The sequence below is a fragment of the Oncorhynchus keta genome, unplaced genomic scaffold (genome assembly GCF_023373465.1).
Source record: "Oncorhynchus keta strain PuntledgeMale-10-30-2019 unplaced genomic scaffold, Oket_V2 Un_contig_4106_pilon_pilon, whole genome shotgun sequence".
In the NCBI taxonomy this organism is placed as follows: domain Eukaryota; kingdom Metazoa; phylum Chordata; class Actinopteri; order Salmoniformes; family Salmonidae; genus Oncorhynchus; species Oncorhynchus keta.
This window is the reverse complement of record NW_026287602.1, coordinates 28,077-51,811: the sequence shown is the minus strand read 5'-3', so window position 1 is coordinate 51,811 and position 23,735 is coordinate 28,077. Positions and strand designations below refer to the sequence as shown.

At 48.1% G+C, this 23,735-nt stretch overlaps 1 pseudogene; it reads left to right on the top strand.

Annotated features, from left to right (window-relative positions):
- Positions 1-1,019: 1,019 nt before the first annotated feature.
- LOC127924489 (serine/threonine-protein kinase TBK1-like) overlaps positions 1,020-23,735 on the top strand; it is a 46,172-nt pseudogene continuing 23,456 nt past the window's right edge.

The following is a 23,735-nucleotide window of genomic DNA, read 5'->3' as shown; positions in this document are numbered from 1 at the left end:
GGGTTGAGGTGGTAATGACTAACGCTGCTCTGTGGGTTGAGGTGGTAATGACTAACGCTGCTCTGTGGGTTGAGGTGGTAATGACTAACACTGCTCTGTGGGTTGAGGTGGTAATGACTAACGCTGCTCTGTGGGTTGAGGTGGTAATGACTAACGCTGCTCTGTGGGTTGAGGTGGTAACGCTGCTCTGTGGGTTGAGGTGGTAATGACTAACGCTGCTCTGTGGGTTGAGGTGGTAATGACTAACGCTGCTCTGTGGGTTGAGGTGGTAACGCTGCTCTGTGGGTTGAGGTGGTAACGACTAACGCTGCTCTGTGGGTTGAGGTGGTAATGACTAACGCTGCTCTGTGGGTTGAGGTGGTAATGACTAACGCTGCTCTGTGTGTTGAGGTGGTAATGACTAACGCTGCTCTGTGTGTTGAGGTGGTAATGACTAACACTGCTCTGTGGGTTGAGGTGGTAATGACTAACGCTGCTCTGTGTGTTGAGGTGGTAATGACTAACACTGCTCTGTGTGTTGAGGTGGTAACACTGCTCTGTGGGTTGAGGTGGTAATGACTAACGCTGCTCTGTGGGTTGAGGTGGTAATGACTGTAACGCTGCTCTGTGTGTTGCGGTGGTAATGACTAACGCTGCTCTGTGGGTTGAGGTGGTAATGACTGTAACGCTGCTCTGTGTGTTGCGGTGGTAATGACTAACGCTGCTCTGTGGGTTGAGGTGGTAACACTGCTCTGTGGGTTGAGGTGGTAATGACTGTAACGCTGCTCTGTGGGTTGAGGTGGTAATGACTAACGCTGCTCTGTGGGTTGAGTGGTAATGACTAACGCTGCTCTGTGGGTTGAGGTGGTAATGACTAACGCTGCTCTGTGGGTTGAGGTGGTAATGACTAACGCTGCTCTGTGGGTTGAGGTGGTAATGACTAACGCTGCTCTGTGGGTTGAGGTGGTAATGACTAACGCTGCTCTGTGGGTTGAGGTGGTAATGACTAACGCTGCTCTGTGGGTTGAGGTGGTAACGCTGCTCTGTGGGTTGAGGTGGTAACGCTGCTCTGTGGTAATGTGACTGTAATAACCCTGTCCTGTATATTAACAGTAGCCGGTATGAACCACCTCAGAGAGTACGGCATCGTGCACCGTGACATCAAACCAGGCAACATCATGCGCGTCATCGGCGAGGGCGGGAGGTCCGTCTATAAGCTGACAGATTTCGGAGCAGCCAGAGAACTAGATGACGATGAGCAGTTTGTCTCTCTTTACGGCACTGAGGAATACCTGGTGAGTCTCCTGACCTCCGACCTCTACCTGCCGTTTGGACCTCTCACCTACAATAGGACACTTTACTCATCTAAAGGAATAATCTGCTATTGACTTCAGCTCAACATGACGTGTGTGTCTCTCTGTGTGTCTCTCTGTGTGTCTCTGTGTGTCTCTCTGTGTGTCTCTGTGTGTGTCTCTCTGTGTGTCTCTGTGTGTGTCTCTCTCTGTGTCTCTCTCTGTGTCTGTGTTTCTCTGTGTGTGCCTCTCTCTGTGTCTCTCTCTGTGTGTCTCTGTGTTTCTCTCTGTGTTTCTCTCTGTGTTTCTCTGTGTGTCTCTCTCTGTGTCTCTCTCTGTGTGTCTCTGTGTTTCTCTCTGTGTTTCTCTGTGTGTTTCTCTGTGTGTGTCTCTCTCTGTGTCTCTGTGTCTTTCTCTGTGTCTCTCTCTGTGTCTCTCTCTGTGTGTGTCTCTCTCTGTGTCTCTCTCTGTGTGTGTCTCTCTCTGTGTCTCTGTGTCTTTCTCTGTGCCTCTCTCTGTGTCTCTCTCTGTGTGTCTCTGTGTCTTTCTCTGTGTCTTTCTCTGTGTCTCTCTCTGTGTCTCTCTGTGTATCTCTCTCTCTCTGTGTTTCTCTGTGTGTCTCCAACAGCACCCTGACATGTATGAGCGTGCAGTGCTGAGGAAAGAGCACCAGAAGAAGTATGGTGCGGCGGTTGACCTGTGGAGCATCGGAGTCACCTTCTTCCACGCTGCCACCGGGTCCCTCCCCTTCAGACCCTTCGAAGGACCACGCAGGAACAAGGAAGTCATGTAAGAACTGCCTCCTGGTGGTCTAGAGGTCTAAGAACTATAACCTAGTGGTCTAAGACCTATAACCTGGTGGTCTAGAGGTCTAAGAACTATAACCTGGTGGTCTAGAGGTCTAAGAACTATAACCTGGTGGTCTAGAGGTCTAAGAACTATAACCTGGTGGTCTAGAGGTCTAAGAACTATAACCTGGTGGTCTAGAGGTCTAAGAACTATAACCTGGTGGTCTAGAGGTCTAAGAACTATAACCTGGTGGTCTAGAGGTCTAAGAACTATAACCTGGTGGTCTAGAGGTCTAAGAACTATAACCTGGTGGTCTAGAGGTCTAAGAACTATAACCTGGTGGTCTAGAGGTCTAAGAACTATAACCTGGTGGTCTAGAGGTCTAAGAACTATAACCTGGTGGTCTAGAGGTCTAAGAACTATAACCTGGTGGTCTAGTGGTCTAAGAACTATAACCTGGTGGTCTAGAGGTCTAAGAACTATAACCTGGTTGTCTAGAGGTCTAAGAACTGCCTCCTGGTGGTCTAGAGGTCTAAGAACTATAACCTGGTGGTCTAGAGGTCTAAGAACTGCCTCCTGGTGCTCTAGAGGTCTAAGAACTATAACCTGGTGGTCTAGAGGTCTAAGAACTATAACCTGGTGGTCTAGAGGTCTAAGAACTATAACCTGGTGGTCTAGAGGTCTAAGAACTATAACCTGGTGGTCTAGAGGTCTAAGAACTATAACCTGGTGGTCTAGAGGTCTAAGAACTATAACCTGGTGGTCTAGAGGTCTAAGAACTATAACCTGGTGGTCTAGAGGTCTAAGAACTATAACCTGGTGGTCTAGAGGTCTAAGAACTATAACCTGGTGGTCTAGAGGTCTAAGAACTATAACCTGGTGGTCTAGGGTGGTCTAAGAACTATAACCTGGTGGTCTAGAGGTCTAAGAACTATATCCTGGTGGTCTAGAGGTCTAAGAACTATAACCTGGTGGTCTAGTGGTCTAATAACTATAACCTGGTGGTCTAGTGGTCTAAGAACTATAACCTGGTGGTCTAGAGGTCTAAGAACTATAACCTGGTGGTCTAGAGGTCTAAGAACTATATCCTGGTGGTCTAGAGGTCTAAGAACTATAACCTGGTGGTCTAGAGGTCTAAGAACTATAACCTGGTGGTCTAGAGGTCTAAGAACTATAACCTGGTGGTCTAGAGGTCTATAACCTGGTGGTCTAGAGGTCTAAGAACTATAACCTGGTGGTCTAGAGGTCTAAGAACTATAACCTGGTGGTCTAGAGGTCTAAGAACTATAACCTGGTGGTCTAGAGGTCTAAGAACTATATCCTGGTGGTCTAGAGGTCTAAGAACTATAACCTAGTGGTCTAGAGGTCTAAGAACTATATCCTGGTGGTCTAGAGGTCTAAGAACTATATCCTGGTGGTCTAGGGTGGTCTAGTGGTCTAAGAACTATAACCTGGTGGTCTAGAGGTCTAAGAACTATAACCTGGTGGTCTAGAGGTCTAAGAACTATAACCTGGTGGTCTAGAGGTCTAAGAACTATAACCTGGTGGTCTAGAGGTCTAAGAACTATAACCTGGTGGTCTAGAGGTCTAAGAACTATAACCTGGTGGTCTAGAGGTCTAAGAACTATAACCTGGTGGTCTAGAGGTCTAAGAACTATAACCTGGTGGTCTAGAGGTCTAAGAACTATAACCTGGTGGTTTAGAGGTCTAAGAACTATAACCTGGTGGTCTAGAGGTCTAAGAACTATAACCTAGTGGTCTAAGAACTATATCCTGGTGACCTAGGGTGGTGTAAGAACTATATCCTGGTGACCTAGGGTGGTGTAAGAACTAAGTATTCAGACCCTTTGCTGTGATACTCGAAATTGAGCTCAGTTAAATCCTGTTTCCATTGATCATCCTTGAGATGTTTCTATAACTTGATTGGAGTCCCCCTGTGGTAAAATCAATTGACTGGGCATGATGTGGAAAGGCACACACCTGTCTATATATATATATATATAAGGTCCCTCAGTTGACAGTGCATGTCAGAGCAAAAACCAAGCCATGAGGTTTGAAGGGATTGTCCATAGAGCTCCGAGACAGGATTGTGTCGAGACACAGATCTGGGGAAGGGTACCAAAACATGTCTGCATCATTGAAGGTCCCCAAGAACACAGTGGCCTCCATCATTCTTTAAATGGTAGAAGTTTGGAACCACCAAGACTCTACCTAGATCTTGCCACCCGGCCAAACTGACCAATCGGGAGAAGGGCCTTGGTCAGGGAGGTGACTGAGAACCCAATGGTCACTCTGACAGAGCTCCAGAGTTCCTCTGTGGCAATTGGAGAACCTTCCAGAAGGACAAGCATCTCTGCAGTACACCACCAATCAGAGATGAGATGTTTGTCTCGGTGACTGAAGGTTTTGTATAGTGACGTTGTTGTCCTGTCTCCCATCAGGTATAAAATCATCACAGAGAAGCCGTCAGGAACCGTCTCTGGGCAGCAGAAGTTTGAGAACGGGAAGATTGAGTGGAGCACAGAGATGCCTGTCTCCTGCAACCTGTCCAAGTACGTACTCTCGTCTACCCCTGACCTCTAACCCCCTGATCTCTAACCCCCTGACTTCCACTCCCTGACCTCTACCCCCTGACCTCCACTCCCTGACCTCCACTCCCTGACCTCTACCCCCTGACCACTATCCCTGTCTACTGCAGCTCCTCCAAGTAGGTCCTCTGGTCCATTAAAACTAGTAAATTACCTGACCTCTACCCTCTGACCTCTCTCTTCTCCAGGGGCCTACAGAGCTTGCTGACCCCAGTCCTAGCCAACATCTTGGAGCCTGACCTCTAACCTCAGATCTCTCTCTCTCTCTCCTCCAGGGGCCTCCAGAGCTTGCTGACCCCAGTCCTAGCCAACATCTTGGAGGCTGACCTCTGATCTCTCTCTCTCCTCCAGGGGCCTCCAGAGCTTCCTGACCCCAGTCCTAGCCAACATCTTGGAGGCTGACCTCTAACCTCTGATCTCTCTCTCTCTTCCAGGGGCCTCCAGAGCTTGCTGACCCCAGTCCTAGCCAACATCTTGGAGGCTGACCTATAACCTCTGAGCTCTCTCTCTCCTCCAGGGGCCTCCAGAGCTTGCTGACCCCAGTCCTAGCCAACATCTTGGAGGCTGACCTTTAACCTCTGACCTTTCTTTCTCTCCTCCAGGGGCCTCCAGAGCTTGCTGACCGCAGTCCTAGCCAACATCTTGGAGGCTGACCTCTAACCTCTGATCTCTCTCTCTCCTCCAGGGGACTCCAGAGCTTGCTGACCCCAGTCCTAATCAACATCTTGGAGGCTGACCTTTAACCTCTGACCTTTCTCTCTCTCCTCCAGGGGCCTCCAGAGCTTGCTGATCCCAGTCCTAGCCAACATCTTGGAGGCTGACCTCTCTCTCTCTCCTTCAGGGGCCTCCAGAGCTTGCTAACCCTCTAACCTCTGACCTCTCTCTCTCGCTCCTCCAGGGGCCTCCAGAGCTTGCTAACCCTCTAACCTCTGACCTCTCTCTCTCGCTCCTCCAGGGGCCTCCAGAGCTTGCTAACCCCAGTCCTAGCCAACATCTTGGAGGCTGACCTCTAACCTCTGATCTCTCTCTCTCCTCCAGGGGCTTCCAGAGCTTGCTGACCCCAGTCCTAGCCAACATCTTGGAGGCTGACCTCTAACCTCTGATCTCTCTCTCTCCTCCAGGGGCCTCCAGAGCTTGCTAACCCCAGTCCTAGCCAACATCTTGGAGGCTGACCAGGAGAAGTGTTGGGGCTTTGACCAGTTCTTTGCTGAGACCAGTGATATCCTGCATCGTACCGTGGTGTTGGTCTTCAGTCTACAGCAGGCTACTCTCCACTACATCTACATCCACCAGTACAATACGTGAGTCTCTCCACCAGTACAATACGTGAGTCTCCACTACATCTACATCCACCAGTACAATACGTGAGTCTCTCCACCAGTACAATACGTGAGTCTCTCCACCAGTACAATATGTGAGTCTCCACTACATCTACATCCACCAGTACAATATGTGAGTCTCCACTACATCTACATCCTCCAGTACAATACGTGAGTCTCTCCACCAGTACAATACGTGAGTCTCTCCACCAGTACAATACGTGAGTCTCCACTACATCTACATCCTCCAGTACAATACGTGAGTCTCTCCACCAGTACAATACGTAAGTCTCCACTACATCTACATCCACCAGTACAATACGTGAGTCTCTCCACCAGTACAATACGTGAGTCTCTCCACCAGTACAATACGTGAGTCTCTCCACCAGTACAATACGTGAGTCTCTCCACCAGTACAATACGTGAGTCTCTCCACCAGTACAATACGTGAGTCTCTCCACCAGTACAATATGTGAGTCTCTCCACCAGTACAATACGTGAGTCTCTCCACCAGTACAATATGTGAGTCTCTCCACCAGTACAATATGTGAGTCTCTCCACCAGTACAATACGTGAGTCTCTCCACCAGTACAATACGTGAGTCTCTCCACCAGTACAATATGTGAGTCTCTCCACCAGTACAATACGTGAGTCTCTCCACCAGTACAATATGTGAGTCTCTCCACCAGTACAATACGTGAGTCTCTCCACCAGTACAATACGTGAGTCTCTCCACCAGTACAATACGTGAGTCTCTCCACCAGTACAATACGTGAATCTCTCCACCAGTACAATACGTGAGTCTCTACTACATCTACATCCTCCAGTACAATACGTGAATCTCTCCACCAGTACAATATGTGAGTCTCCACTACATCTACATCCACCAGTACAATACGTGAGTCTCTCCACCAGTACAATCGTGAGTCTCTCCACCAGTACAATACGTGAATCTCTCCACCAGTACAATACGTGAGTCTCCACTACTACATCCACCAGTACAATACGTGAGTCTCTCCACCAGTACAATACGTGAGTCCCTCCACCAGTACAATACGTGAGTCTCTCCACCAGTACAATACGTGAGTCTCTCCACCAGTACAATACGTGAGTCTCTCCACCAGTACAATACGTGAGTCTCTCCACTACATCTACATCCACCAGTACAATACATGAGTCTCTCCACCAGTACAATACGTGAGTCTCTCCACCAGTACAATACGTGAGTCTCCACTACATCTACATCCACCAGTACAATACGTGAGTCTCTCCACCAGTACAATATGTGAGTCTCTCCACCAGTACAATACGTGAGTCTCTCCACCAGTACAATACGTGAGTCTCTCCACCAGTACAATACGTGAGTCTCCACTACATCTACATCCACCAGTACAATACGTGAGTCTCTCCACCAGTACAATACGTGAGTCTCTCCACCAGTACAATACGTGAGTCTCCACTACATCTACATCCACCAGTACAATACGTGAGTCTCTCCACCAGTACAATACGTGAGTCTCTCCACCAGTACAATACGTGAGTCTCTCCACCAGTACAATACGTGAGTCTCTCCACCAGTACAATACGTGAGTCTCCACTACATCTACATCCACCAGTACAATATGTGAGTCTCCACTACATCTACATCCACCAGTACAATACGTGAGTCTCTACTACATCTACATCCACCAGTACAATACGTAAGTCTCCACTACATCTACATCCTCCAGTACAATACGTTACAGCCTTATTCTAAAATGTATAAAATAATTTTTTCACCTCATCAATCTACACACAATACCCCGTAATGACATCACAATACCCCGTAATGACATCACAATACCCCGTAATGACATCACAATACCCCGTAATGACATCACAATACCCCGTAATGACATCACAATACCCCGTAATGACATCACAATACCCCGTAATGACATCACAATACCCCGTAATGACATCACAATACCCCGTAATGACATCACAATACCCCGTAATGACATCACAATACCCCGTAATGACATCACAATACCCCGTAATGACATCACAATACCCCGTAATGACAAAGCAAAAATGTGTTTTTAGTTATTTTAGCACATTCCAGAAAGACAACCGTCTCTGCAGCACTCCACCAATCAGGTCTTTATGGTAGAGTGGCGAGACGGAAGCCACTCCTCAATAAAATGCACATGACAGCCCGCATGGAGTTTGCCAAAAGACTCTCAGACCAGGAGAAACAAGATTCTCTGGTGTGATGAAACCAAGTTTGTACTCTTGGCCTGAATGCCGAACGTCACGTCTGGACCCTACGGTGAAGCATTGTGGTGGCGGCACCATCCCTACAGTGAAGCATGGTGGTGGCGGCACCATCCCTACAGTGAAGCATGGTGGTGGCGGCACCATCCCTACAGTGAAGCATGGTGGTGGCAGCATCATCCCTACAGTGAAGCATGGTGGTGGCAGCATCATCCCTACAGTGAAGCATGGTGGCGGCATCATCCCTACGGTGAAGCATGGTGGTGGGGGGCACCATCCCTACAGTGAAGCATGGTGGTGGCAGCATCATGCTGTGGGGATTTTTTCAGCGGCAGGGACTGGTGTAGCAAAGTACAGAGATCCTTGATGAAAACCTGCTCCAGAGCACTCAGGACCTCAGACTGGGGCGAAGGTTCACCGTCCAACAGGACAACGACCTAATTACACATCCAAGACAACGCTGGAGTGGCTTTGGGAAAGATCTTTGAATGTCCCTGAGTGGCCCAGCCAGAGCCCGGACTTGAACCTGATCAAACAACTCTGGAGAGACCTGAAAATAGCTGTGCAGCGACACTCCCCATCCAACCTGACAGAGCTTGAGAGGATCTGCAGAGAAGAATGGGAGAAACTCCCCAAATACAGGTGTGCCAAACTTTAGGGTCACCGTTGATAATGACAGACTCAGGTTGTGAACCCCCTCTCCGAGGATCTCTCATTCATGTGTAAAATAGGAACAAAAACACTGACCATACACACAGAATGATTACTTGTCTCTGTAAACTGCTCCGAGAGATAGAGGCTGACCCTTAACCTCTGACCTCTCTCCCCAGGGCGACTCTCTTCCAGGAGCTGTTGTCTCGTCGGTGCAGTATACCGGTCCACAACCAGGAGCTCCTGTACGAGGGGCGACGCCTACAGCTTGAGCCCAACCGCCAAGCCCAGACCTTCCCCGCGGACCTCCAGAGACAATCCCATCATGCTGCTCAGCAGAGAGTCCGTAGCTACAGTGGGGCTCATCTTCGAGGACCGTAAGAGTCTTTATTATTAGCGTCGATGTGGAAATGGGATTCACACTGAACACAAATACAGACAACATGTGAAGAGTTGGTGCCATGTTTTCATCAGCTGAAATTAAAGATCCCGGGAAATGTTCCGTACGCACCGAAAGATGATTTCTCTCACGTTTTGGGCACGAATTTGTTCACATCCCCGTTACGTAGCATTTCTCCTTTGACAAGATAATTGACCTGACTGCAGTTCGGGGTCGTAATCGACTTCGTTGGGAAAACGCTTCCCTTCGATGTCCACTGACACACTGGAGAAGCTCTTCACGGACGAATCCCGGTTTAAACTACCGGGGCAGACGGCGCTGTGAACAGAGTGCCCCATGATGGGGTTAAAGCTCTTCACGGACGAATCCCGGTTTAAACTACCGGGGCAGACGGCGTTGTGAACAGAGTGCCCCATGATGGGGTTAAAGCTCTTCACGGACGAATCCCGGTTTAAACTACCGGGGCAGACGGCGCTGTGAACAGAGTGCCCCATGATGGGGTTAAAGCTCTTCACGGACGAATCCCGGTTTAAACTACCGGGGCAGACGGCGTTGTGAACAGAGTGCCCCATGATGGGGTTAAAGCTCTTCACGGACGAATCCCGGTTTAAACTACCGGGGCAGACGGCGCTGTGAACAGAGTGCCCCATGATGGGGTTAAAGCTCTTCACGGACGAATCCCGGTTTAAACTACCGGGGCAGACGGCGCTGTGAACAGAGTGCCCCATGATGGGGTTAAAGCTCTTCACGGACAAATCCCGGTTTAAACTACCGGGGCAGACGGCGCTGTGAACAGAGTGCCCCATGATGGGGTTAAAGCTCTTCACGGACGAATCCCGGTTTAAACTACCGGGGCAGACGGCGTTGTGAACAGAGTGCCCCATGATGGGGTTAAAACTCTTCACGGACGAATCCCGGTTTAAACTACCGGGGCAGACGGCGTTGTGAACAGAGTGCCCCATGATGGGGTTAAAGCTCTTCACGGACGAATCCCGGTTTAAACTACCGGGGCAGACGGCGTTGTGAACAGAGTGCCCCATGATGGGGTTAAAGCTCTTCACGGACGAATCCCGGTTTAAACTACCGGGGCAGACGGCGTTGTGAACAGAGTGCCCCATGATGGGGTTAAAGCTCTTCACGGACGAATCCCGGTTTAAACTACCGGGGCAGACGGCGCTGTGAACAGAGTGCCCCATGATGGGGTTAAAACTCTTCACGGACGAATCCCGGTTTAAACCACCGGGGCAGACGGCGCTGTGAACAGAGTGCCCCATGATGGGGTTATGGTAATGGGCAGGCATAAGCTATGAACAACCAACACAATTAATTTTTATTGATGGCAATTTGAATGTACAGAGATACCGTGACGCCATCACCTCATGTTTCAGCATGATAATGCACGTCTCAAGGATCTGTACACAATTCCAGGAAGCTGAAAATGTCCCAGTTCTTCCATGGCCTGCATACTCATTAAACATGTCACCCCATTGAGCATGTTTGGGATGCTCTGGATCGACGTGTACGACAGTGTGTTCCAGTTCCTGCCAATATCCAGGAACTTCACACAGCCGTTGAAGAGGAGTGGGACAACATTCCAACAGACCACAAATCAACAGCCTGATCAACTCTATGGGAAGGAGACGTGTCTCGCTGCATGAGACAAATGGTGATCACCAGATACTGACTGGTTCTCTGATCACACCAGATACTGACTGGGTTTCTGATCACACCAGATACTGACTGGGTTTCTGATCCACACCAGATACTGACTGGGTTTCTGATCCACACCAGATACTGACTGGTTCTCTGACCCACACCAGATACAGACTGGTTGTCTGATCCACACCAGATACTGACTGGTTCTCTGACCCACACCAGATACAGACTGGTTGTCTGATCCACACCAGATACTGACTGGTTCTCTGATCCACACCAGATACTGACTGGTTCTCTGATCCACCCCAGATACTGACTGGGTTTCTGATCACACCAGATACTGACTGGGTTTCTGATCCACACCAGATACTGACTGGGTTTCTGATCCACGCCAGATACTGACTGGGTTTCTGATCCACACCAGATACTGACTGGGTCTCTGATCCACACCAGATACTGACTGGTTCTCTGATCACACCAGATACTGACTGGGTTTCTGATCACACCAGATACTGACTGGGTTTCTGATCCACACCAGATACTGACTGGTTCTCTGATCCACACCAGATACTGACTGGTTCTCTGATCCACCCCAGATACTGACTGGTTCTCTGATCACACCAGATACTGACTGGGTTTCTGATCACACCAGATACTGACTGGGTTTCTGATCCACACCAGATACTGACTGGTTCTCTGATCCACCCCAGATACTGACTGGGTTTCTGATCCACACCAGATACTGACTGGTTCTCTGATCACACCAGATACTGACTGGGTTTCTGATCCACACCAGATACTGACTGGTTCTCTGATCCACCCCAGATACTGACTGGGTTTCTGATCCACACCAGATACTGACTGGTTTTCTGATCACACCAGATACTGACTGGGTTTCTGATCCACACCAGATACTGACTGGTTTTCTGATCACACCAGATACTGACTGGGTTTCTGATCACACCAGATACTGACTGGGTTTCTGATCCACACCAGATACTGACTGGGTTTCTGATCACACCAGATACTGACTGGTTTTCTGATCACACCAGATACTGACTGGTTTTCTGATCCACACCAGATACTGACTGGGTTTCTGATCACACCAGATACTGACTGGGTTTCTGATCACACCAGATACTGACTGGTTCTCTGATCACACCAGATACTGACTGGTTCTCTGATCACACCAGATACTGACTGGGTTTCTGATCCACACCAGATACTGACTGGGTTTCTGATCCACACCAGATACTGACTGGGTTTCTGATCCACACCAGATACTGACTGGGTTTCTGATCCACACCAGATACTGACTGGGTTTCTGATCCACACCAGATACTGACTGGGTTTCTGATCCACACCAGATACTGACTGGGTTTCTGATCCACACCAGATACTGACTGGGTTTCTGATCCACACCAGATACTGACTGGGTTTCTGATCCACACCAGATACTGACTGGGTTTCTGATCCACACCAGATACTGACTGGGTTTCTGATCACACCAGATACTGACTGGGTTTCTGATCCACACCAGATACTGACTGGGTTTCTGATCCACACCAGATACTGACTGGGTTTCTGATCCACACCAGATACTGACTGGGTTTCTGATCCACACCAGATACTGACTGGGTTTCTGATCCACACCAGATACTGACTGGGTTTCTGATCCACACCAGATACTGACTGGGTTTCTGATCCACACCAGATACTGACTGGGTCTCTGATCACACCAGATACTGACTAGGTCTCTGATCCACACCAGATACTGACTGGGTTTCTGATCCACACCAGATACTGACTGGGTTTCTGATCCACACCAGATACTGACTGGTTTTCTGATCCACACCAGATACTGACTGGGTTTCTGATCCACACCAGATACTGACTGGGTTTCTGATCCACACCAGATACTGACTGGTTTTCTGATCCACACCAGATACTGACTGGGTTTCTGACCCATGACCCTGCTTTTTTTTGTAAGGTATCTGTGACCAACGGATGCATATCTGTATTCCAAGTCATATCTGTATTGTGTGAAATCCACAGATTAGGGTCTGATGAATTTATTTCCATTGACTGATTTCCTTCTAAAATCTGAGGTTAACGACAGACTGAGGTTAACGACAGACTGAGGTTAACGACAGACTTAGGTTAACGACAGACTGAGGTTAACGACAGACTGAGGTTAACGACAGACTGAGGATTACCGACAGACTGAGGTTAACGACAGACTGAGGTTAACGACAGACTGAGGTTAGCGACAGACTGAGGTTAACGACAGACTGAGGATTACCGACAGACTGAGGTTAACGGCAGACTGAGGTTAACGACAGACTGAGGATTACCGACAGACTGAGGTTAACGACAGACTGAGGTTAACGACAGACTGAGGTTAACGACAGACTGAGGTTAACGACAGACTGAGGTTAACGACAGACTGAGGTTAACGACAGACTGAGGTTAACGACAGACTGAGGTTAACGACAGTCTGAGGTTAACGACAGACTGAGGTTAACGGCAGACTGAGACTGAGGTTAACGGGCAGACGGAGTGAGGTTAATGGCAGACGGAGACTGAGGTTAACGACAGACGGAGACTGAGGTTAACGACAGACGGAGACTGAGGTTAACGGCAGACGGAGACTGAGGTTAACGACAGACTGAGGTTAACGGCAGACGGAGACTGAGGTTAACGGCAGACGGAGACTGAGGTTAACGACAGACGGAGACTGAGGTTAACGGGCAGACGGAGACTGAGGTTAACGGGCAGACGGAGTGAGGTTAATGGCAGACGGAGACTGAGGTTAACGACAGACGGAGACTGAGGTTAACGACAGACGGAGACTGAGGTTAACGGGCAGACGGAGACTGAGGTTAACGGGCAGACGGAGACTGAGGTTAACGGGCAGACGGAGACTGAGGTTAACGGGCAGACGGAGACTGAGGTTAACGGGCAGACGGAGACTGAGGTTAACGGGCAGACGGAGACTGAGGTTAACGGGCAGACGGAGACTGAGGTTAACGGGCAGACGGAGACTGAGGTTAACGGGCAGACGGAGACTGAGGTTAACGGGCAGACGGAGACTGAGGTTAACGGGCAGACGGAGACTGAGGTTAACAGACCTCAGTCTCTATCTATCTGTCTGTCTGTTAACCTCAGTCTCTTTTGATCTCCACAGCGAGTCCTCCTAAAGTCCAGCCTCGCTACGATCTGGACCTGGATGCCAGCTATGCCAAGGTAACTATATATTATGCTATATGTTATGCCAGCTATGCCAAGGTAACTAAATGTTATGCCAGCTATGCCAAGGTAACTAAATGTTCATGCTGCAGGGCATTCAGAAAGTATTCAGACCCCTTCTTCCCCTTTTCCACATTTTGTTACGTCAGTTACTTATTCTAAAATTATTAAATAAATAAAAATCCTCGTCAATCTACACACAATACCCCATAATGACATCACAATACCCCATAATGACATCACAATACCCCATAATGACATCACAATACCTCATAATGACATCACAATACCCCATAATGACAAAGCAAAAACTGTTTTTAGAAATTTTTGAAAATGTATAAAAATAAAATAAAAAACAATACCTTATTAACAAAAGTATTCAGACCCTTTGCTATGAGTCTCGAAATTGAGCTCAGGTGCATCCTGTTTCCATTGATCATCCTTGAGATGTTTCTACAATTTGAATGGTGAAGGTTCACCTTCCAACAGGACAACGACCCTAAGCACACAGCCAAGACAACACAGGAGTGGCTTTGGGACAAGTCTCTGAATGTCCTTGAGTGGCCCAGCCAGAGCCCGGACTTGAAACCGGTCTAAAATGTCTGGAGAGACCTAAAAATATCTCTGCAGCGACACTCCCCATCCAACCTGACAGAGCTTGAGAGGATCTGCAGAGAAGAATGGGAGAAACTCCTCAAATACAGGTGTGCCAAGCTTGTAGTGGCATACGAAGACTTAAGGCTGTAATCTGAGAGGTGCTTTAACAAAGTACTGAGTAAAGGGTCCGAACACTTATGTAAATGTGATATTTCCGTTTTTTTTATTTTAACAGAATCTGTTTCTGAGTTGTCTTTATGGGTTATTGTGATATCTTTATGGGGTATTGTGATGTCATTATGGGGCATTGTGATGTCATTATGGGGCATTGTGATGTCATTATGGGGTAAGAATAGAATAGAATAGAATAGAATAGAATAGAATAGAATAAGGCTGTAATGTAACAAAATGTGGGAACATTCAAGGGGTCTGAATACTTTGTGAAGGCAGTGTATAGGTTATGCCGAGGTAACCGAGATCCGCTAGATGTCCGTCAGACTCTCACCCTGAGTAAAGCCACAAAACAACATGTAGCTCAACATGGGCAAGTTGCCATTTATTGAGATGACTCATGTTCTGGAGGCAGCTCTGCAGCATGGTCACTAGCTGAATCCTAACCTTAACCACACTGCTAACCTATGCCCCCCACCAAAATAGAAGCTGTGTGTCCGTAGGGGAGGATGGAGTGTGTTGTGCCTCTAACTAATATCCTAAAATGTCTTCCTCCGTTGTCCAGACGTTTGCAGGAGACGTGGGCCACCTGTGGAAGACCTCAGACTCCCTGTTGGTTTGTCAGGAGCTGGTCAGGAAGGGAGTCAGGGGACTGATGTAAGTCCTGTTAACTCAAACCTTACAATGCACCAGACAACCAGCACATTCACCTGGTATACCCCTCAACTGGTACACTGTTCACCTGGTATACCCCTCAACTGGTACACTGTTCACCTGGTATACCCCTCAACTGGTACACTGTTCACCTGGTGTCTGTCTGTCTGTCTGTCTGTCTGTCTGTCTCTGTCTGTCTCTGTCTGTCTCTGTCTGTCTGTCTGTCTGTCTGTCTGTCTGTCTGTCTGTCTGTCTGTCTGTCTGTCTGTCTGTCTGTCTGTCTCAGTGAGTTGATGAAGGAGGACTACAGCGAGATGGTACATAAGAAGTCAGAGGTCATCCACGTCTGTCACTACTGCGCTCGGATCCTGGAGAGGACAGAGCAGCTGTGAGTACACACTTTGATTTGTTGAGACACTTTTCCCCTCCAGCTCCTCAGAGGATAGAACCAGCAGGAGGTGTTGTTGTCGTTGTTGTCGTCTCCTCTCCCAGGTACGAGGTGTTAATGCAGGCCAATATGTTGTCTCCTCTACGAGGTGTTAATGCAGGCCAATATGTTGTAGTCTCCTCTCCCAGGTACGAGGTGTTAATGCAGGCCAATATGTTGTTGTCTCCTCTCCCAGGTACGAGGTGTTAATACAGGCCAATATGTTGTCGTCTCCTCTCCCAGGTACGATGTGTTACTGCAGGCCAATATGTTGTCTCCTCTCCCAGGTACGAGGTGTTAATGCAGGCCAATATGTTGTCTCCTCTCCCAGGTACGAGGTGTTACTGCAGGCCAATATGTTGTCTCCTCTCCCAGGTACGAGGTGTTACTGCAGGCCAATATGTTGTCTCCTCTCTCAGGTACGAGGTGTTACTGCAGGCCAATATGTTGTCTCCTCTCCCAGGTACGAGGTGTTACTGCAGGCCAATATGTTGTCTCCTCTCCCAGGTACGAGGTGTTAAGGCAGGCCAATATGTTGTCTCCTCTCCCAGGTACGAGGTGTTAATACAGGCCAATATGTTGTCGTCTCCTCTCCCAGGTACGAGGTGTTAATACAGGCCAATATGTTGTCGTCTCCTCTCCCAGGTACGAGGTGTTAATGCAGGCCAATATGTTGTCTCCTCTCCCAGGTACGAGGTGTTAATACAGGCCAATATGTTGTCTCCTCTCCCAGGTACGAGGTGTTAATGCAGGCCAATATGTTGTCTCCTCTCCCAGGTACGAGGTGTTAATGCAGGCCAATATGTTGTTGTCTCCTCTCCCAGGTACGAGGTGTTACTGCAGGCCAATATGTTGTTGTCTCCTCTCCCAGGTACGAGGTGTTAATGCAGGCCAATATGTTGTCTCCTCTCCCAGGTACGAGGTGTTAATGCAGGCCAATATGTTGTCGTCTCCTCTCCCAGGTACGAGGTGTTAATGCAGGCCAATATGTTGTCTCCTCTCCCAGGTACGAGGTGTTAATACAGGCCAATATGTTGTCTCCTCTCCCAGGTATGAGGTGTTAATGCAGGCCAATATGTTGTCTCCTCTCCCAGGTACGAGGTGTTAATGCAGGCCAATATGTTGTTGTCTCCTCTCCCAGGTACGAGGTGTTACTGCAGGCCAATATGTTGTTGTCTCCTCTCCCAGGTACGAGGTGTTACTGCAGGCCAATATGTTGTCTCCTCTCCCAGGTATGAGGTGTTACTGCAGGCCAATATGTTGTTGTCTCCTCTCCCAGGTACGAGGTGTTAATGCAGGTCAATATGTTGACTCCTCTCCCAGGTACGAGGTGTTACTGCAGGCCAATATGTTGTTGTCTCCTCTCCCAGGTACGAGGTGTTAATGCAGGCCAATATGTTGTCTCCTCTCCCAGGTACGAGGTGTTAATGCAGGCCAATATGTTGTCTCCTCTCCCAGGTACGAGGTGTTAATACAGGCCAATATGTCGTTGTCTCCTCTCCCAGGTACGAGGTGTTAATGCAGGCCAATATGTCGTCTCCTCTCCCAGGTACGAGGTGTTAATGCAGGCCAATATGTTGTCTCCTCTCCCAGGTACGAGGTGTTAATACAGGCCAATATGTTGTCATCTCCTCTCCCAGGTACGAGGTGTTACTGCAGGCCAATATGTTGTCCCCTCTCCCAGGTACGAGGTGTTAATGCAGGCCAATATGTTGTTGTCTCCTCTCCCAGGTACGAGGTGTTAATGCAGGCCAATATGTTGTCTCCTCTCCCAGGTACGAGGTGTTACTGCAGGCCAATATGTTGTCATCTCCTCTCCCAGGTACGAGGTGTTAATGCAGGCCAATATGTTGTCTCCTCTCCCAGGTATGAGGTGTTACTGCAGGCCAATATGTTGTCTCCTCTCCCAGGTACGAGGTGTTAATGCAGGCCAATATGTTGCCTCCTCTCCCAGGTACGAGGTGTTAATGCAGGCCAATATGTTGTCGTCTCCTCTCCCAGGTACGAGGTGTTAATGCAGGCCAATATGTTGTCATCTCCTCTCCCAGGTACGAGGTGTTAATGCAGGCCAATATGTTGTCTCCTCTCCCAGGTACGAGGTGTTAATGCAGGCCAATATGTTGCCTCCTCTCCCAGGTACGAGGTGTTAATGCAGGCCAATATGTTGTTGTCTCCTCTCCCAGGTACGAGGTGTTAATGCAGGCCAATATGTTGTCTCCTCTCCCAGGTACGAGGTGTTAATGCAGGCCAATATGTTGTCTCCTCTCCCAGGTACGAGGTGTTAATGCAGACCAATATGTTGTTGTCTCCTCTCCCAGGTACGAGGTGTTAATGCAGGCCAATATGTTGTAGTCTCCTCTCCCAGGTACGAGGTGTTAATGCAGGCCAATATGTTGTCCCCTCTCGCAGGTATGAGGTGTTAATGCAGGCCAATATGTTGTAGTCTCCTCTCCCAGGTACGAGGTGTTAATGCAGGCCAATATGTTGTTGTCTCCTCTCCCAGGTACGAGGTGTTAATGCAGGCCAATATCAAATCAAATCAAATCAAATCAAATTTATTTATATAGCCCTTCGTACATCAGCTGATATCTCAAAGTGCTGTACAGAAACCCAGCCTAAAACCCCAAACAGCAAACAATGCAGGTGTAAAAGCACGGTGGCTAGGAAAAACTCCTAGAAAGGCCAAAACCTAGGAAGAAACCTAGAGAGGAACCGGGCTATGTGGGGTGGCCAGTCCTCTTCTGGCTGTGCCGGGTAGAGATTATAACAGAACATGACCAAGATGTTCAAATGTTCATAAATGACCAGCATGGTCGAATAATAATAAGGCAGAACAGTTGAAACTGGAGCAGCAGCACAGTCAGGTGGACTGGGGACAGCAAGGAGCCTTCATGTCAGGTAGTCCTGGGGCACGGTCCTAGGGCTCAGGTCAGTTGAAACTGGAGCAGGAGCATGGCCAGGTGGACTGGGGACAGCAAGGAGTCCTCATGTCAGGTAGTCCTGGGACATGGTCCTAGGGCTCAGGTCCTCCGAGAGAGAGAAAGAAAGAGAGAAGGAGAGAATTAGAGAACGCACACTTAGATTCACACAGGACACCGAATAGGACAGGAGAAGTACTCCAGATATAACAAACTGACCCTAGCCCCCCGACACATAAACTACTGCAGCATAAATACTGGAGGCTGAGACAGGAGGGGTCAGGAGACACTGTGGCCCCATCCGAGGACACCCCGGACAGGGCCAAACAGGAAGGATATAACCCCACCCACTTTGCCAAAGCACATCCCCCACACCACTAGAGGATATCTTCAACCACCAACTTACCATCCTGAGACAAGGCCGAGTATAGCCCACAAAGATCTCCGCCACGGTACAACCCAAGGGGGGCAACCCAGACAGGCCGACCACAACAGTGAATCAACCCACCCAGGTGACGCACCCCCAGGGACGGCACGAGAGCCCCAGCAAGCCAGTGACTCAGCCCCCGTAACAGGGTTAGAGGCAGAGAATCCCAGTGGAAAGAGGGAACCGGCCAGGCAGAGACAGCAAGGGCGGTTCGTTGCTCCAGAGCCTTTCCGTTCACCCTCCCACTCCTGGGCCAGACTACACTCAATCATATGACCCACTGAAGAGATGAGTCTTCAGTAAAGACTTAAAGGTTGAGACCGAGTTTGCGTCTCTGACATGGGTAGGCAGACCGTTCCATAAAAATGGAGCTCTATAGGAGAAAGCCCTGCCTCCAGCTGTTTGCTTAGAAATTCTAGGGACAATTAGGAGGCCTGCGTCTTGTGACCGTAGCGTACGTGTAGGTATGTACGGCAGGACCAAATCAGAGAGGTAGGTAGGAGCAAGCCCATGTAATGCTTTGTAGGTTAGCAGTAAAACCTTGAAATCAGCCCTTGCTTTGACAGGAAGCCAGTGTAGAGAGGCTAGCACTGGAGTAATATGATCAAATTTTTTGGTTCTAGTCAGGATTCTAGCAGCCGTATTTAGCACTAACTGAAGTTTATTTAGTGCTTTATCCGGGTAGCCGGAAAATAGAGCATTGCAGTAGTCTAACCTAGAAGTGACAAAAGCATGGATTAATTTTTCTGCATCATTTTTGGACAGAAAGTTTCTGATTTTTGCAATGTTACGTAGATGGAAAAAGCTGTCCTCGAAATGGTCTTGATATGTTCTTCAAAAGAGAGATCAGGGTCCAGAGTAACGCCGAGGTCCTTCACAGTTTTATTTGAGACGACTGTACAACCATTAAGATTAATTGTCAGATTCAACAGAAGATCTCTTTGTTTCTTGGGACCTAGAACAAGCATCTCTGTTTTGTCTGAGTTTAATAGTAGAAAGTTTGCAGCCATCCACTTCCTTATGTCTGAAACACATGCTTCTAGCGAGGGCAATTTTGGGGCTTCACCATGTTTCATTGAAATGTACAGCTGTGTGTCATCCGCATAGCAGTGAAAGTTTACATTATGTTTTCGAATAACATCCCCAAGAGGTAAAATATATAGTGAAAACAATAGTGGTCCTAAAACAGAACCTTGAGGAACACCGAAATGTACAGTTGATTTGTCAGAGGACAAACCATTCACAGAGACAAACTGATATCTTTCCGACAGATAAGACCTAAACCAGGCCAGAACATGTCCGTGTAGACCAATTTGGGTTTCCAATCTGTCCAAAAGAATGTGGTGATCGATGGTATCAAAAGCAGCACTAAGGTCTAGGAGCACGAGGACAGATGCAGAGCCTCGGTCCGATGCCATTAAAATGTCATTTACCACCTTCACAAGTGCCGTCTCAGTGCTATGATGGGGTCTAAAACCAGACTGAAGCATTTCGTATACATTGTTTGTCTTCAGGAAGGCTGTTAGTTGCTGCGCAACAGCCTTCTCTAAAATCTTTGAGAGGAATGGAAGATTCGATATAGGCCGATAGTTTTTATATTTTCTGGGTCAAGGTTTGGCTTTTTCAAGAGAGGCTTTATTACTGCCACTTTTAGTGAGTTTGGTACACATCCAGTGGATAGAGAGCCGTTTATTATGTTCAACATAGGAGGGCCAAGCACAGGAAGCAGCTCTTTCAGTAGTTTAGTTGGAATAGGGTCCAGTATACAGCTTGAAGGTTTAGAGGCCATGATTATTTTCATCATTGTGTCAAGAGATATAGTACTAAAACACTTGAGCGTCTCTCTTGATCCTAGGTCCTGGCAGAGTTGTGCAGACTCAGGACAACTGAGGTTTGGAGGAATACGCAGGTTTAAAGAGGAGTCCATAATTTGCTTTCTAATAATCATAATCTTTTCCTCAAAGAAGTTCATGAATTTATCACTGCTAAAGTGAAAGTCATCCTCTCTTGGGGAATGCTGCTTTTTAGTTAGCTTTGCCACAGTATCAAAAAGGAATTTCGGATTGTTCTTATTTTCCTCAATTAAGTTAGAAAAATAGGACGATCGAGCAGCAGTAAGGGCTCTTCGGTACTGCACGGTACCGTCCTTCCAAGCTAGTCGGAAGACTTCCAGTTTGGTGTGGCGCCATTTCCGTTCCAATTTTCTGGAAGCTTGCTTCAGAGCTCGGGTATTTTCTGTGTACCAGGGAGCTAGTTTCTTATGAGACATTTTTTTAGTTTTTAGGGGTGCAACTGCATCTAGGGTATTGCGCAAGGTTAAATTGAGATCCTCAGTTAGGTGGTTAACGGATTTTTGTCCTCTGGCGTCCTTGGGTAGGCAGAGGGAGTCTGGAAGGGCATCAAGGAATCTTTGTGTTGTCTGTGAATTTATAGCACGACTTTTGATGTTCCTTGGTTGGGGTCTGAGCAGATTATTTGTTGCAATTGCAAACGTAATAAAATGGTGGTCCGATAGTCCAGGATTATGAGGAAAAACATTAAGATCCACAACATTTATTCCATGGGACAAAACTAGGTCCAGCGTATGACTGTGACAGTGAGTGGGTCCAGAGACATGTTGGACAAAACCCACTGAGTCGATGATGGCTCCAAAAGCCTTTTGGAGTGGGTCTGTGGACTTTTCCATGTGAATATTAAAGTCACCAAAGATTAGAATATTATCTGCAATGACTACAAGGTCTGATAGGAATTCAGGGAATTCGGTGAGGAACGCTGTATATGGCCCAGGAGGCCTGTAAACAGTAGCTATAAAAAGTGATTGAGTTGAGCTGCATAGATTTCATGACTAGAAGCTCAAAAGACGAAAACGTCATTTTTTTTGTAAATTGAAATTTGCTATCGTAAATGTTAGCAACACCTCCGCCTTTGCGGGATGCACGGGGATATGGTCACTAGTGTAGCCAGGAGGTGAGGCCTCATTTAACACAGTAAATTCATCAGGCTTAAGCCATGTTTCAGTCAGGCCAATCACATCAAGATTATGATCAGTGATTAGTTCATTGACTATAATTGCCTTTGAAGTGAGGGATCTAACATTAAGTAGCCCTATTTTGAGATGTGAGGTATCATGATCTCTTTCAGTAATGACAGGAATGGAGGTGGTCTTTATCCTAGTGAGATTGCTAAGGCGAACACCGCCATGTTTAGTTTTGCCCAACCTAGGTCGAGGCACAGACACGGTCTCAATGGTGATAGCTGAGCTGACTACACTGACTATGCTAGTGGCAGACTCCACTATGCTGGCAGGCTGGCTAATAGCCTGCTGCCTGGCCTGCACCCTATTTCATTGTGGAGCTAGAGGAGTTAGAGCCCTGTCTATGTTGGCAGATAAGATGAGAGCACCCCTCCAGCTAGGATGGAGTCCGTCACTCCTCAGCAGGTCAGGCTTGGTCCTGTTTGTGGGTGAGTCCCAGAAAGAGGGCCAATTATCTACAAATTCTATCTTTTGGGAGGGGCAGAAAACAGTTTTCAACCAGCGATTGAGTTGTGAGACTCTGCTGTAGAGCTCATCACTCCCCTAACTGGGAGGGGGCCAGAGACAATTACTTGATGCCGACACATCTTTCTAGCTGATATGCACGCAGAAGCTATGTTGCGCTTGGTGATCTCTGACTGTTTCATCCTAACATCGTTGGTGCCGACGTGGATAACAATATCTCTATACTCTCTACACTCGCCAGTTTTAGCTTTAGCCAGCACCATCTTCAGATTAGCCTTAACGTCGGTAGCCCTGCCCCGGGTAAACAGTGTATGATCGCTGGATGATTCGCTTTAAGTCTAATACTGCGGGTAATGGAGTCGCCAATGACTAGAGTTTTCAATTTGTCAGAGCTAATGGTGGGAAGCTTCGGCGTCTCAGACCCCGTAACGGGAGGAGTAGAGACCAGAGAAGACTCGGCCTCTGACACCGACCCGCTGCTTAATGGGGAAAACCGGTTGAAAGTTTCTGTCTGCTGAATGAGCGACACCGGTTGAGCGTTCCTACAGCATTTCCTTCCAGAAACCGTGAGAAAGTCGTCCGGCTGCGGGGACTGTGCCAGGGGATTTATACTACTATCTGTACTTACTGGTGGCACAGACGCTGTTTCATCCTTTCCTACACTGAAATTACCCTTGCCTAATGATTGCGTCTGAAGCTGGGCTTGCAGTACAGCTATCCTCGCCGTAAGGCGAGCACAGCGGCTGCAATTAGAAGGCATCATGTTAATGTTACTACTTAGCTTCGGCTGTTGGAGGTCAGGAGGGACTGGTGAGGTATGGTCCCGTGTGACTCAGTTGGCAGCTGTTGGTGTGTGACTCAGT